This window comes from Drosophila simulans, chromosome X, assembly GCF_016746395.2.
Source record: "Drosophila simulans strain w501 chromosome X, Prin_Dsim_3.1, whole genome shotgun sequence".
Lineage (NCBI taxonomy): Eukaryota > Metazoa > Arthropoda > Insecta > Diptera > Drosophilidae > Drosophila > Drosophila simulans.
The window spans coordinates 12,717,246-12,733,894 of NC_052525.2; the positions used below are offsets into that span (position 1 = coordinate 12,717,246).

Here is a 16,649-nt window from a genome sequence, read left to right on the forward strand (position 1 = left end):
CAGTGGAGTCTGGTACTCATTTTCTTTTTTCTGTTTTCGTTTTTGTTTTTGTTTTTCATTCACTGCATTGTTATTGAACTCACAATGAGATATCCCAACATATTGTGGCTTAATTAAGCACAGCTGCAGCTAATGGGTTAAGCAGTACATACCTGGAAAAGAGGAAGAAAAATGCTCAATTAATATTATTCGAATAGTGAATAGAATTGTATAGTGTTGTAAACGGTTTGGTAAGCAAACCAAAGTGAATGCAAATCTTAACCCACTCGTAACCCCTTTCTTTCTTTTTTTCCTGGTCTTCTCTGGCAAACGCAGCAGCGGCTAATTTATTGTAAATTCAAATTTAAATTGTTTGCAGTCGCTTTTTTATTGACAACAACAAGCTGCAGCAGCCAAGGAGGCAAGAATACCAAAGTCCTGAATGTGTTGCTTACTTGGCTGTTTTTTAGCTAGAGTGAGAAATACATTCGTAATGAACACTGAAAATATTTGTTCATTACAAATATCATGATGATACATATATATTATTTAACATCAAAATATTGAAACCCATCCATATCACATTCCTGAGCCTTGACTAAATATTTTTTTCTTTAAGCTCGCAAACTTGTTGAATGGAATGTGGCCATATCAAAGATATTGGCCATTGAAGAGCTCGATATCTTAGCCTGGGATAAGATAACGCTGGCCAAGTGGTGATAATAAAGTGTGTCAATAATATACCATTGAAAAGAGGCACTTTTTTGCGGCAACACTGATGGCCGCATCGCAGTTGGAAGTTGCATGCCGCAGATGCACGCCCGCGATTTGCCAGTTTTGGGTTTTTTTCTTATTTTTTTGTTTACCTGAGGGCTAAAAATGTGGCGGCTGGTAAGCTGGAGCTTTGCACCCACGCTTTGTTTTGCCATTGCTTTTGGTGCTGCTGCCCACACAATCGATAAGGGCGAATAAATAATATTTATTTATACCGCATACAGCGTAACGCCCACTAGAAAATGGTGCCTGTCAATTAGGAGCGGATAAAAACCCTTTGCAGATACACAAATACACAATCTGTGTTGGAAACAACAGCAGCTCCCTGGGGACGGCTGACAGCCCTTATCATTCCTGCAAATTGTGTGCGTTAACTGATGAAAAAATAAAAAAAAATAAAAAAAATATTCATAATTGCCACAAATAATTCCCGGCTATTCCCTGGAGAAGAAGCAACTTTGATTAATGATGAATTTCATAGGAAATTTAAAAGTTAGTAGAAAAATAGGGGCGTAATATTGAAACAACTTGACTATTTTTTTTTTTCCTTTGGTTATCGGACTAAAGGACCAACTGTCGACTGCCATGCTCACCAAAGTGCATAGACGATCCCCGGCAGCGATTCCTATGCACATAACACAACATACATACCTCTTCCCCATTCCCACCACGTAATCCCCTTTGCTCCTTTTGCCCACGGAGTCGTCATGCATTGCCATTTTTGGTATTTTCAGCCAATTAGCGGCGCAAAGGCTTCAAATGTTAAGTAAAAGCGAAACGGGCTAACGAAACGTGGCCAAGAGCTCCTTGGCCAACAGGCCATCGAAGCCAACTGGCCGAGCAACTTGCATTTTTAATGGTGCTGCCACAGGCGGCGGCTAAGGAGATTCCAAGGGGGTTCCGATGCGGAGATGGCCAGAAGATGCTTAGCTGAATTTCGGTCCCTTGAGATGGTACAAAGATCGTGACACGATCCTAATATATTTAATTTTCGAACATGCCACAAATAACTGCAAGACATTTTCAGTCTAAACTATATAAAGCATGTCAACGTATGGTGCGATCTTTAGCATTGTATTAAAGGTTATATGTAATCTAATCATAAGTAATGACTTGACAACAAAGCAAAACCAAACAATAAATTGGAGTAGCACAGTGTGTAGAGAATTAATTTATTATTAACATACGATAAGGTAAAAATAAAACTAACTATTACTTAATGCGTCACAGATGCGTCATGTTTTTTTGGCCAATTTATATGATGATGAATCCATTGGAACACTTTGGAAAGTTCCTCCAATAAAAATGACTAACATTCCATTGATGGAATGTTCTATTTGTAGCTTATGAAACATGCGGAAATTAAAATACGAGCTCATGGAAATCACAGTTGCAGATTTCAGATAAGATAAAGGTAAATGTACATAAAAACCAATATTTTAAACGAAAAATAAAAGTTTTGCAAAAACAGAATAAATCACGCGACCATCGCTGAGCTCGTTAGCTCAGTCCAATCAAATGAAATTTATGCGGCAGCCTTAGAGATCCTCCACTTATACAGATACATACATATGTGCATGTACATCGTATATATTCCTTCGATCCCTGTACCTTCGACTGCAGTCCTAACCCCCACACCCCCTGTCACTCATCGTCCCAAGTAAGGTCACGCCCGTTTGCAGGACTTTTAATGAAGCCTTAAATGTCATTGATGAAATAACTGCAGCGAATTCGCTGCGATTCGATTGTCGCCGGCTGCTAATTAAAGCTGACCATCTAAGGTTTGAAAAAAAGCCAGAAAACCCGCGTCCCCCTTTTCTGTTCACTCGCGTAATTGGCCAGATTTTCCTTCGGGCGACAGCGAAAGTGATGACAACTCAGCCTACAGGATACACAGAGAAAAAGTTGGTTTATTTCTAAATTTTCCCATTAAAATAATCGGTATTTTGATGAAAACATTAAAAATAATTATCCAAATATGGAATGTCATACCTCGTTGAGTTTGTTTCTTAAATCCCAATCGAATTGCATTCAAGTTTTGGAATTCTAGGATGTTTCAATTTTTTGCAAATTTTGATGATTCGCATTTATCAAAAATGCGAAAATTTGTTAAAAATTTTATTTTTGATTATAATAAAAATAGTGATAGGGATAGATATCTATGTTTATTGGCAGCACAAAACAGTCTTCATTTTAGCGGTGATATCTTTTTTGGCCAAGTTATGGAGAAAACCCCGTTTGTAAATATCAGATTTTTGGCAATTTATATTTTGTTTATTTTTGGTAAAAAAGAATCTGAATTTTCTCAATAGCATTAAAAATAGTTGTCCAAAAGTGAAATGCCATACCTCGTTGAATTCGTAATAAAATTCCCTATCGACCTGTGTTCGGAAACGGAAATTTTATTTTTTTGCCATTTTTCGCAAATTTTAATGATGGTACCAAGTGATCATAATCAGTAACAGGTGTATACTGAAAACCAACTGATCGTTGGTTACCTTCTGGAATTTCTGTTCGCCTGGTAATTTAAACCGAAAAATCAAACAATTTGCATTACAAAATACGCGTTTTTGTGCCGAATTTGTAAGATTTTTGGATTTTTGGTACCAAGTGATCATAATCAGTAACAGGTGTATACTGAAAACCAACTGATCGTTGGTCACCTTCTGGAATTCCTGTTCGCCTGGTAATTTAAACCGAAAAATCAAACAATTTGCCATACAAAATACGCGTTTTTGTGCCGAATTTGTAAGATTTTTGGATTTTTGGTACCAAGTGATCATAATCAGTAACAGGTGTATACTGAAAACCAACTGATCGTTGGTCACCTTCTGGAATTTCTGTTCGCCTGGTAATTTAAAACGAAAAATCAAACAATTTGCCATACAAAATACGCGTTTTTGTGCCGAATTTGTTAGATTTTTGAATTTTTGGTACCAAGTGATCATAATCAGTAACAGGTGTATACTGAAAACCAACTGATCGTTGGTCACCTTCTGGAATTCCTGTTCGCCTGGTAATTTAAACCGAAAAATCAAACAATTTGCATTACAAACAAAATACGCGTTTTTGTGCCGAATTTGTTAGATTTTTGGATTTTTGGTACCAAGTGATCATAATCAGTAACAGGTGTATACTGAAAACCAACTGATCGTTGGTCACCTTCTGGAATTCCTGTTCGCCTGTTCGCTTTGAAATTTCATTTTTTTGCCAAAAATATTTTCCCAGATCTTTTGTGAAAAAAATATTTGGTATTTTGATCAAAACATTCAAAATAATTACCCAAATATGGAATGTCATACCTCGTTGAGTTTGTTTCTTAAATCCCAATCGAATTGCATTCAAATTTTGGTATTCTAGGATGTTTCAATTTTTCGCAAATTTTGATGATGGTACCCCTTACAAAAAATGCGAAAATTTGGCCAAAAATTAATTTTACAAAATCAGTTTAAAAGTGATAGGAATGGTTAGTATTGGTAACAGGGAGTATAAAATGGTAATTCTTTTTGCTGTGTGGCCATTTTTAGTCGAGTTATACCCAAAAAACCGTTCTCAAATATTTCATTTTTTGGAAAAATGGTTTCCCTGATTTTTTGTTGGTACCCCTTACAAAAAAATCTTTTTTTATCTTTATGACCGGACCAATTTACAAATTTCTCACAGTGCACATTTTGCGGGCGTAGTTGGAGTTGCATTTCGTGCCTGAGGTCTCGAGTGGTTTTCCATCGATCTCGGGGGTGGCAGTTGAATGGCTCGCAGTTGGCTAATTGGCTCATTGGCCTGTGGCTAATGGATGTTGACGCTTCCGTCTGTGTCATAGATTTTCCCCCGCCCCCTCATGGGTTTTGCCCCTTTCAGTTGGATTTTCCCCTCGATTGGCCGCAAACAAAGGGAAAATGAAACAGTAGCCTGCAGCGATTTTGGTCAGTTGGTCAGTTGATTTTCGCACAGCTGGCTGGGCAGCCAAAATAACAATAAATATATACATGTACAACGAGGGGGCGTTTAAAAGGCCGACAAAATGAGGGGCGGAATCCAGAACTGAAAACGAAAAACCAAACCATTTGGCGACTTATCACGCCCGCCAATAAATTGTATACCTCACTTTCCATTATTTTTTGTGTGTTGACGACCTTGGATGCGCCTTAAAATTGTCAATAAATTATAAAAGGAATGCCAATTATTAAAAAAAAAACATATATAAAAACTGCAGAAGAAGTAGAAGAAGCAAAGCAAAGCTAAAGAAGGCGAAACACCCAAAGGCGAGACTAAAACACAAGAACAAACGACTGAAACTGAAACTGGAAATGAAAAAACAGGGCAGATACATAAAATCGAGGATCTGAAACTCAGAAGTGGAAGAAACTTCAAATAAGATTCAAGTTTCCAGGGATTTTCATTCAGAGTTGCAAATATTTCTTTACAGTTATCTCGTTTATATTGTGCCACAAATTATTAAGTCTTTTCCAAGACTGAACTTCTGCTGAGCTCATCATTATTTAACCAAGAGCTGTTTCATAATGAGTTCACACGCAGATTAGGGTTGATTCATCACTCGGTGATACATATTTATTTCCTGTGCATTTCTTAGCCAAGTGCCGGGATTTATTAGCAGGTAAATGGAGCTACAACTCTCGCAGCATCCATTCCCAAACAAAAGATAAGCCTTGATGGACAGGTGGTGGGGTAGAATACTGGAAGCAATAACCACGGAGTGACAAGTCAGCCAGATAAAAAGGCGGCCAAATGATAATACCAGTCGCTGGAGAGGGGTTCGTGGTTGGAGGGTAAAGAAAACGAGGTGAGAAAATGGCTTGATGCATTTCCGTTTACAGTCAGCTCCAAATCGAATATGTATGTCGAATGGAGAAGACACCAAGATACGGAGATACTCGTGTTTTTTTTTTCTTTTCAAGGCTAAACCACTGAAATGCAGCCAAGCAGGCAAAAATCCGTTAGCAAAGTAAAAAAAATAGAAAAACAAGATGCACGGTGCTCGGTTTCTATTTGTACTTTCCATTTGTGTGTTGTCAACACGAAAAAAAAAATCAGAAAAAAATAAAATGAAAAAAACGGCAGCAGCGAGTTTGAGGCATTTTAGTTCAAGTGCAAGCTGTCAAGGCGAACGGTGGAAAATCGGAGGGGGCTGGGGGGGATCGAGGGTCCAGAGGCGTCTCGCAGGAGGGCCAGGGGGGGTTGGTGGATCGGGGAGCCCGTAGCGAGCCACTCAAGTGGTCGGCATCCATCCAATAAAGCAAAATGCTTGCGCAAGTCGCTCTGCAGATCGCAAGCCTCCAGCCTCAAAAGTGAAAGACCGACGGGGAAAATGCGAATGGAGATGGGGATCTTCGGTTTTGGGGGCGGGAGAGCGGGGGGCTTGGCAGGAAAGCCTCAAGTGGCCAAACAAATTGAAATTGCGGCACGCAAAAACATCAGCCGGACAAGTCCCCATCCATATTTCCATCTCATTTCGAACTTCATTCAACTAAGCACTTGAAAAAATCAAATTGAAGGCCCTTGAAAACTAAATCATATAATATAATATGATAAGAAATTTAATGGTATTAATTAAATTAATCTATATCGAGTGCAATGAAATCTAGAAATAATATTCTCAACATTCACATTTTTGTATAAGCCGGCATTTCTTGCAGTGTACGCAGAGATGGCAGGCATGCACTTCGTCATCATCAGCATTCATTAGCGTGAGCGGACAGCCCATCGTGATCTGTGATCTGCGATCTGCAGAAACAGCAGCTGTGGCATCAATTGTACACAGCCCTTTGCTTTTGGCCCTATCCACTGGAATACTGGGTACTGCATGGGGGATATTGAATGCTGGATGCTAAATGCTTCGATACCAGTGCCACTGGTCATGAATGTGTTGGCATTCATGACTTGCATTCGCATTCGCATCCGCATCGGATCCCATTGGACGAGCCATCTGCAAAGTGTCCCATTCGCGTTTTCAGATTCCGGGAGCCAACTCCGGATCATTTGCCAGCACTTTGCTAATTTCTCCAGTGAAAAGATGGCGGGAAAGGGAACTGCACGAGGTGGTGACCCCGACGACTGTGACTGAAACTGTGGCCAAGTGATTAGCGTGCTGTAAATTGGAGAAGTTGTGATTGGAAAGCGGGGAGTTGCACGCTGGAAAATGGAAAACTGTGAGAAAAGTGCGGCTACTTGGAATGTGGTGAATGTGAGTGGACCGATGCAAAGGAAACCGCTGATGGGCGGAAAAGTGATTGAAAATGGGGCATGGTAATTGAAACAAGTATTCTTCAAATATAAATATATATATAGAAAAACGCATTAAAAAGAATCAAAGCATAGTCCCAGAAATCAGACAAACAAATTAATGAGCCGGAGCAATTAATGATATCACCACAATTCTTGGCTGGCTGCGTTTCCATTGTGGACGTCGTAAAACAGGTGAGTAAAGTTATTCAGAATTGAGTTTGCGTCAAGGTGAAGATCAGCGCTGAGTAAGATATGTGCAAATATCTAGTAAAATTACTCAGCGTCGGAATAAAACATATATGTAAACCACAGAAATCCCAGTGAGTTGAAGTGCTGCAAGCAAATGGAAGAGGTTTTTCTGGTCTCCAGTTGCCCGACACTTTTAGCTCCACGATTTCCATCTCCATCTCCAATCCAATCGGCTCCCTCGAGAGAACCCTGCAGACGGGTTTTGAGCTCTGTGTTCTGTTCTGTGTTCTTGGCCCAACCCTGGCGAACATGTAAATGCAGTTTTGGCCATCAGTTCGGTTTCCTTCAGCTAAGTACACTCGCAGAAACCGGGACATGCTGCGTATGTTTGCCAAATTAAATAATGTGTTGGTTGAGTCTCATACGAATTAGGAACAGCAACTCTTTATATCAGCATACTTTTGTTATTAAATAAAATCATATAATTATTCATTGTAAAATCTATTTGCATTACTTTCTTTAAGTCCTCTGGAAACTCTGTATTTTCAACAATGACAAATTCCAGGGCAAGGTGCCACAATTGCTGCGAATTCCGGGAACTGGATGGGTGGCTGTGGTCCGGAGGCGATGGCGCGGGCATTTATGCAGATGAGAGTCGGCTGAGTCGGTGATTATCTCAGCCAGGCTGCCAGTGGACCAGTCGCGTCGTCCTTCAACCCGATTCGATGCGAGACTTTTAATAAATTGATCACAACAAATTGCTGACAGCTGATGTGCCGCGCCCGTCTGCAAAAGTTGCTGCCGCAGTTGCAGTTGCTGCAGTTGCATTTTCGCAGCGGCAACAAGTTCTCAATCAAGGCGGCAGCGCAACAGGTGCTGGCTAAATGACAGACAATTGCTTTTAGCCAGGGCCACTTTGGCGACCGGCGGGTTCACTTCGCGGTTCAAAAAAAAAAAAAACAAAAAAAAAATAAAGAAAAAACGACGGCAATTTGATTGGAATTTCTCGTGTGGCTGCCACAAATTGCTGCCATTGCCGTGGCAGCCACATGCAAATGGATCTGGGGGCTTGCAGCATCGGGTTTTCAGGGCTGCGACTTAGGGATCTCGATCGGGATTTCGCCTGCGGCTTTAGCAATCAACGTCAGCGTCAACGAAGCGTTGAAAATGCCAATGAAACGGAAGCCGCAGCAGCAGCAGCATACATACATTGCAACTGCATCAGCAGCAACATCATTCTGTCTTGGCAAAAAGGCAGCTGCCACAAAAAAATACATAAAAAAAAAGAAAAAAAATTCACGTAGGTAGCAGCTAGCCAGCTTGCAGCAAACAAGTTCTGTGCGCCACATAACAAATAAGTTTTAATAACATTTATCCTGTACCACCGGGCGTATGCGTAATGCGAAAATTGCTTGCCACGGCACTTGAATGGGGCGAAATATTAATTGCTTTTTTTTCAGTTTTCTCTTTTCCTATCAGCAGGGTGACCGTGTGGGTGGTGGCCAGTAATTGGGTCGAGCCAAGTGCCACGCCCACCCGCTGGCAACGCCCTAATTGCCAAACAAATGAATCAGCCAAAAGCGTCATAGTTGTTAAGACAAACGAAAAGCTGTTGGCTTCAAGCAAACCAATATATTTTTATATATATTTACCAGATATCATACCTGAATTAAGGCATTATATTAGACTTAGCATTTCATTAGTAAGTAAAAGTAACCAAAGAATGAAGTTATTTTCTTCAGTAATCAAGTCATTTATCAATTAAACCCCAATTACAATTCATAATCTAAATGTAATTACGCTAATCCACTTAAAGAACTTCCATATAAATTGGTTTACAAATCCAGTTGTTTGGTTCGCTATAAAATTACGGAATCAAGCACATCTAAATTGGATCACCATTGCCGAATTGCGAATGGTGTAGATCGTGTTTACGGCCCATTAAAAAAGTGATCGCAAAATGAAGACCAAAAGTGAGCCGAAATTGAGAATTCGTCTGGGAAAGGCAACCAAAAAAAAAGAAAAAATATATATACCACAACAGCTGGCCAAAAGTAGCAAATAGGCGGCCATAACTCTTGATCACTTTTCGCCATATTGCCCATTTTTCATTAGTGAAACGGGAAACCGTTTAGTGGCAACTATACTGGCCCCGAATTTTCCCCCAATTAATTGACCATATAGAAACGATCGTTAAGTATGTGACATAATTTATCCAGTGGCTGCGATATGCTTCACTGCGTTTTTCCAACGTTTTGCATGCGATTCGCGCACTCGGGAATTAATTATCTGTGAGATTTTCCATTTTCCCTGGCGGAAGTGACCGAAAATGGGCTAGATGTGTGTGTGTGTGTGTGCGAGTGATTGGCGGGGAAAAGCGGGAAAAAGGGGGATAAATCGGATACTTTCACTGCGCAAGAAACGAAAGCAGCAAATGCTACCCACGCCTGCAGAGCCGAGAAAAGCCGACGAAATCATAAAACGAAACGTGATTTGCTTTTTAATTACGGGCCACACGAAAATATATAAAAATTAAAATGAGCCAGCGAATGGAAGGGAATGAAAGAGAGCGACGCTTTTCCGCCAGAATGATTTTCCAGCATCGGTTAAAAAAATTTAAAAAAACCAAAACACATTCGAAAAAGTTGACGATGTCTGGCGTCAACGGTTCGTTAATTTGATGGCTCCAGAATCCGCTCAAAAATGCCAGTCGTGGCAACTTAATTTGGTTATATCAAAATATGGTAAAGATCATGTGGATAATGAAAGTTTTATTAAAATTTATATGGCTTTTCTCAATGGTTTCGTTTCGATGGGGGCTAGAAATTCTCAAACGTTTGCCATTTTCACAAAAATTTAATAAAATGTTTTTTTTTTCTTCACATGGCAAGCTAATAATCCAATAAATATGTGTCATTTGTGAGGCGTTTCTAGAACTGGGAAATATCAATCGAGGCAATCAATCAGCCGAAAAGCCGATGACTTTGCCGGAAAACTGTTTGAACGCCTTTCGGCTCAATCGCACCTCGTTCTGGTTGTACGGTCTTCTGGATTTCTTCTGGAGCTCTGGCTTTCTGGCAGTGACGCCCCCGTGGAAAACAACATTCCCCCGCCCTCCACGGTAATTTGTGGGCTCGAAGAAACGCCCTCCGAAATGGGGAAATGGGGGAAAAAAAAGGGAACGAGAAGTGAAAACAATAACCTTATCAATTAACCCATGTGGAGTTGGGAGACCCACTTAGAAAAGACGGTTTGCTGGCATGACTGCAACTCCGGCAGATAAACTTACCTGGAATTTAAAGCACAAACTTGGAGTAGAAATGAGAGTATTTTAGTGAGTAATATACCTAATTTATGATTAAAGAATGTGTATTATATAATATGATTTATTTTTTATTTTATTTTATAAAAATGTATATTTATGATCAAAAAATATGTATGATTCGATTCTTAGCTGCATAAATCATACATATTTGAATGAAAAGTGATATTATTTTATTTTATAATTTTGCAGGGTATCAAACACCTCGTTCATACTTCATTATGTTCGTTTATTCTTATCAAGAGTTGTGTCGCCATCGCAGCAGTTTTTGATTTTGGCGCCCACACGCAGACGAAGAACTTGATGTTGAAAACGAAGTTGGAGTTGCTGTGCATGTGGTTGTGGTTGTGGAAGTTGAAGTTGGCGCTGGAGTTGTTGCCCCAAGGCGGCGCAAAAGTCTGGGCCTATTAGTTTGGGTGTTGCGCTCTAAAGTTGCAGCTGGGTTTTGCGGCACCGACCGAAAAAAAAACTGAAACCCAAGTCGCGCAGTCGATGTCTCGAAGTCGAAGTCAAAATTCGTCAAGCAAACATGGCACCGAAACGCCCACGTGCCATAGCTTTTCGAAGGCGGGTGGGCGTGGCAAGTCGAGTTGCGGCAGGATTTGCATTCGCGCAGAGTTGAACCAACGGTGCCAGCATGCTGCAGCACAAAATGTGAAAGAAAATATGTAACTACTATACGAAAATGTTGAAAAACTCTATATTATGCAGTATATATTTAGCAGTCGCACTATATTCGAAATATTTCTCTAAAATACTATTTAAAACCTCATGTTACAACCTCATTTCGCTCTCTGTAACTAAAAAAAAGGGGGTGGGGCGGGGGGAGACAAACAAAGACGTCCCAAAAGTGGGCGACAGGGGCGTGGCGAGCGTTTGTTGAACTTTTCAGTGTGAAGAAAACTCGAAAGCAAAGAGCGGGGAAATCTTCAACTGAACAAATCTAATCAATCCTCAGCCCATGTGTACGTACATACATATATGTGTCGGTATTTGTATGTGTGTGGGCAGCCCCGCCCCCTGCCGACCACCGCCCCTTTTTTCAGCTGATGAACTGCCAACATCTGTGGCAGGCAGCCGCAAACTAAGTAAAACAAAATAAATAATCATAATAAATAAACGAGCCACGAAAATCTCGCAGCAGCATGTGAAAAAGAGCCGGTGAAGAGATGAGATGCAGATCGGAAAAATGAGGAAAATCCAAAAGGAAATCCAAGGGCCGAGCGGGGCGGCGGAAGGTGGGAGGGAATGTGGAAAACTCCGTGGCAGTTGCAACCAAATTGCGCGAAGCCAAACGCCTCGTCTCGAAATGCCAAGAGCAAACAGCTCGCAATCAAGGCAGGAAAATGCCTGGTCCAAAAGAAAAGAGGGAAATAATTCAGAAGAAGAAAAAGCCCATTAAAATCTATGAAAAATGTGGAAAGACGCGAAGAACTCGAAAAGTCCATGGGAAAGACACCAAATAATTTAGAACTGTACGAATGATCGATTCTTGGTGTCAAATCTGAAGTCTGCAGGGTGCACAAATATAGCTATTTCAAAAACAATTATTTTAAAATAGCAATCTCCTTTTGTAAGAAAATGATCATATAATCATAATCATATAATAAGAAAAATCTCAATTATGCCCCATGAACAAATTAAGATCATTTAGCCGCAAATGCCAACAACTTTGAGTGGCTCAAACGTTTAGGCTGCTCAAATAATGCCAAGGGTGACCCCGTTTGCAGCGAAAGAAGGTTACCGCTCTCGTGTAGAGTTGCCATAACACCCAAAGTGATCAATTTCATTTGTGGTTTTTTTTTCTCCTCCTCAGCGTTCCCAGATGCTAACTCCCCAAAGGCTCGATACGATCTTCATTTGGTTCACCCCGAATGGCCCAAAATGTTTAACAAACTGCCAGCCAAAATCGTTACAACCAAATACCAAAAAAAAAAAAAAAAAACACCGTGAAAAAAACAGAAAAAAATCGGAGAAAACAAAACCGATCGCCAGGCGATCTCTCAGCACGCAAAGACCCCCCGAAAAAAAGCAACAAAACCGTAAAAAAAAAATACAAACGAAAAAAAAAAGCAACTGGAGTTGGGAAAAAGAAACCGAACGGCGTCAGTTTTCATTAGAAACAAGCAACAGCAAGCAACACGATCGCAGATCCGCCAAGAGAAGAAGCGGGAAGAAGCCACTTGGACCGGATTGAGGTGGACGGGAAGGTTAACAGGGGCGTAGTGCCGCAGAGGGGCTCTATGTGGCGGAGATGGAGAGCGATTCCAACAAAGTCTCAGCTTACTGTCAATGCACTGGAGAAAAAAGATCGCAACAAATTGAGCTTAATTGGTTTCAAACTCGATCTATAAGTGTTGAAAAATGTAAAAAAAAAAAAAAAAATTTACTTAACGTTGGAAATCAAATATTCCCACAACTAAAGCATTTTCTTCAGTGTAGCTTGGTGACTGGGGCAGGTACGGTTATTGGCAATGGTTCGATCCATCTGCGGCTTAGTCTGGCCTGTTTTGCCGTGCTATGTCTTTCCCTCTCTCTCGCTCCATCTCTCTCTCTCTCTCTTTCTCTATCTCCTTTTCTCTTTCTCTTCTCCCCCGTGGTAACGAGTTTCATTCGCACAATTCTCAGCTTAGCCGCGGGGCAAACAGAAAACATCGAGAGATCCGGGGCCAAATAAAAGGGGTAACCACGGTATTTGCTCCATAAATCTCACCCATGTGACTGCGATACCAATGGGGTTAGTGCCATGCGATGATCGGGCATTGGGATCTGATCTCGGATCTGCGGTTGCCACCTCGTCTGGGTCGAGGTCTGGCTTTCGCATACTCTAGTTAGATATGCATACACTTAAATTGACAACCCAGTTATCTAATTGAACTCATCTCGCGCATTCCAAAGATCCAATATCTAATTGAGAAAATATGTGATCTTATGTTCTTTACTCTTCAAATATAATACATATATGGAATTCTTCAAACTTCTCTGCTGAAGATTCTTCCTGGGAACTGCAGTCTTCTGCTTAAAGACCAATGCATTTGCCGTTTACCCTGTTATGGTTATTACCCAACTTTTGTCGCTCCTTTTTTCTGTCGCTTGGATTTCGCTGATCCTCAGCCGAAGCCCACTGATCTTTGGCCCATCCTCCGTCATTAAGAGATTGCGGTTGCCCAGCCCAGTGGGCAATTTGTCGGAGATCCAAGCGGTGGCCACATTTTCGGAGCTTATTGATTTATCGTTCGCTCAGGGACGCGATTCTTCGGAGGTCGCTAGCTTCTTCTGTGCCCAGTTCTTCTAGTGGGCCGATTCTTCTCTTCACTTTAAAGAGCCCGAGGCGTGGGCTCTTTGATTTCTATGCGCAAAATCATCGTGAGCGTTTTTCTTATTTTTTTTTTTTCTTTTTGCAACTTCGTGTTTAATTTTTTTCCTGCAGTTAACCCACGCGGCCATCGGTTTTTTTTTCTTCTTTGATTTTGATTCGGATTTGGGATTTCGAGTGGGACCAGAAAGCGGCGGCTCTCCGCCCCAAATCTTCGCAGCTCTTCAGCGCGATTCTTCTGCGCGACTGCCATCCAATTGGCAATAAATCAAGAGCCGCCCACGCGCTTTTTTTCGCAGCTCCATGGAGTTGAGGCTGTGGCAACACTTTCGGAGCCTCGGGTCTCATTAGTTGCTGGCAGAAATTATGTTGCAAGTCTCTCGGAGTATCTGAATATCTGCGCCGTCTTGTATCTCGCCACTCGACAGCTGGCTGCCCAGGCAAAATCGCAATCCCATTCGCAATCCCAGTTCCCAGATCGGTTTTCCGATGCGAATCCGAATCGGCCAGCCTCTTGTTTCCCACACCAAAATAGGCAATTTTTTTATTTGTTATTTTCTTATTTTCGTATGCAGCATTAGGCTGTTCCTCTATTTTCTATAAATACGCATGCCAACTATGCCGCCTTCTGCTCCACGGAAAATCAATTGAATTTTCACGCATGTTTATGGCCCGCTCAACGTTCCATTGAGCAGGCGGCTTCACTTCCACAGTAAGCACTCAGTATGATGTTCGGATTTATCTAAGCAGTTTTTCTTATACAAAAGGGCTCTTAAAGCTTCTCATTTCATTTCACACACATGCGGTTTATTGATTAGGATCTTCAAAAAAGTTGTCTTACTATAAGTGTTCACTGTTGGCTAAAAATGAACAAGTGAACTCTTCCCATGGATCTTGGCTGCCAGAAGTCGCACCCCCAACTCTTCCTTATTTTTTTTTTTTTTTTACTTCGGCCGCCTTAGAAAAGTCAGCACTTAATGCCCCATAGGATCCCTATTGTACACCAGCGGAAGGTATACATTTATAGCTTTAGTTTAAATTGTTTCAAATACATTTAAAATAACTCCTCATGTAATACATTATTTTGAGCTTACAAATATTTAAGAATAATCAATTAAATTCCAGCAACTTTTGTGACCTCCAGTGCGCATATTTATGGCATACACACATGTCTGCCAGCTTACATTGCCTTAGCAAGTGCTTTTTGGCCATTTCCTCGTTGGCTTCATTTGCTTACGAGTGGAAAAAAAAAGGCAAGTGGTGGAAAAGGCGCGTAGATAAGAAAAGGACTTTTGGGTTGGGTTCCCATATATATATATATATATATATATATATATATATATATATATATATATATATATATATATATATATATATATATATATCTTTTTTTTTGGTGGGCCTGGGCCAACTATTCAACTATTTGGCGGGAGACACACGCACCAGCAGCGAGTAAAAGAGCAACAATAATAACCATAAACTGTCGACCAGCCCCCAGTGGATGGCCCACCCCATTGAGCAGCCACCCCACCACCCAACCACCACCATTGCCCCCAACCCCCTTTCTTCCGACTGTTTGGCGTCTGTTGACCTCATTTCGCCGAAAAGTTTTTTGAGTTGTTCCTTAGTTTTTTTTTCTCTATATTTTGGCGCAAACAAGGAACACATGTTGGCGGCATAAACACGACCAGTGAGCTGTTGGCGAAGCAGAAGAATGTCCGCATGAGATACAACATCTACGAGATACTTCGAATCCCAAAGATTGCTTTACATACAAGAGAGTAAAAATCATGCTACCATTTTCATACCATTTTCAATCTGCCATATTGTAGTTAATTAACAAAGGCAATCATTATTTAATGCCGATTGGTTCAAGGTACTAATTAACCAAGTCGCCTATATATACATATACAAACTTTATGGCGCTGTGAATGCTCGTCAAGGGTGTATGCGAAAACAATTATATAGCTTGATCGACCATCCCAGCGGCTTATCTCAATTTGTACCATATCATCAAAGGTAATAATTGCGCCACGTACACTCTGGTATATGGCTGGTAAAAAAAATTAAGATGGGCCAGCGATAAGCGATTCACATTATTTGCATACGTACCTTTTCGCTTACTGCACTCTCATTAATAAAACAAATATGCGACAATCGCAAAGTGCAAACAAAAATGAAAAACAAAAGGCGCGCAATAAACGAGCTGGAAATTCAAGTTAACTGCAATTCATTGCAGCTATCGGACTAGCCTTCGATGCGAAAAAAAGCTATTTCCGTTTTGATTACAGCTTCTTCCGATTTCAAGTGCGTCATTTAGAGGCGCAATGCAGATTTAAGGAACAGTGTGGGTCACCACTTCTTGCTAAACGGGGTCACCACCACACAACATCACCAATACACATACATACGTTAAAGTTCGAAGTTTATCATGCATCTCATTTGCAACTTTTGAAGGGCTATTGATTTTCAGTTGCACTTTCAATACGTGCGGATTCGTTGCTTAACACTGGTGACTCAGGTTGGTTCATTTAGACTCGTCAACCATAAGAATGATATATATATATGATGAGTATATCCCTTTTATACCAAGTGCGCCATACCGTCCTTCAGGTTCAGGTTGGTCGGATCCCTCATTCGGGCGACCCCACAAAGCGCATGATCTGCACGTCCAGCTGGCGAAAGGGAGGGCACTACATGACAAGAGAGAGACGGGAACAGTGCATTACGAACATGACTTTGGCTTGTCAGCAAATCAAAAGCTCCAATGCACATGACCGGCGGCCAAGGGGCCATCCACTTTGGACAACCACGGATCGTGCGAGT

At 41.0% G+C, this 16,649-nt stretch overlaps 1 protein-coding gene across 2 annotated transcripts in view; it reads right to left on the reverse strand.

Moving 5' to 3' along the window:
• The window catches only part of LOC6725841 (integrin alpha-PS1), a 43,674-nt gene that overhangs the window by 23,629 nt on the left and 3,396 nt on the right, over positions 1-16,649 (reverse strand). The gene's annotated exons all lie outside the window — the stretch shown is intronic.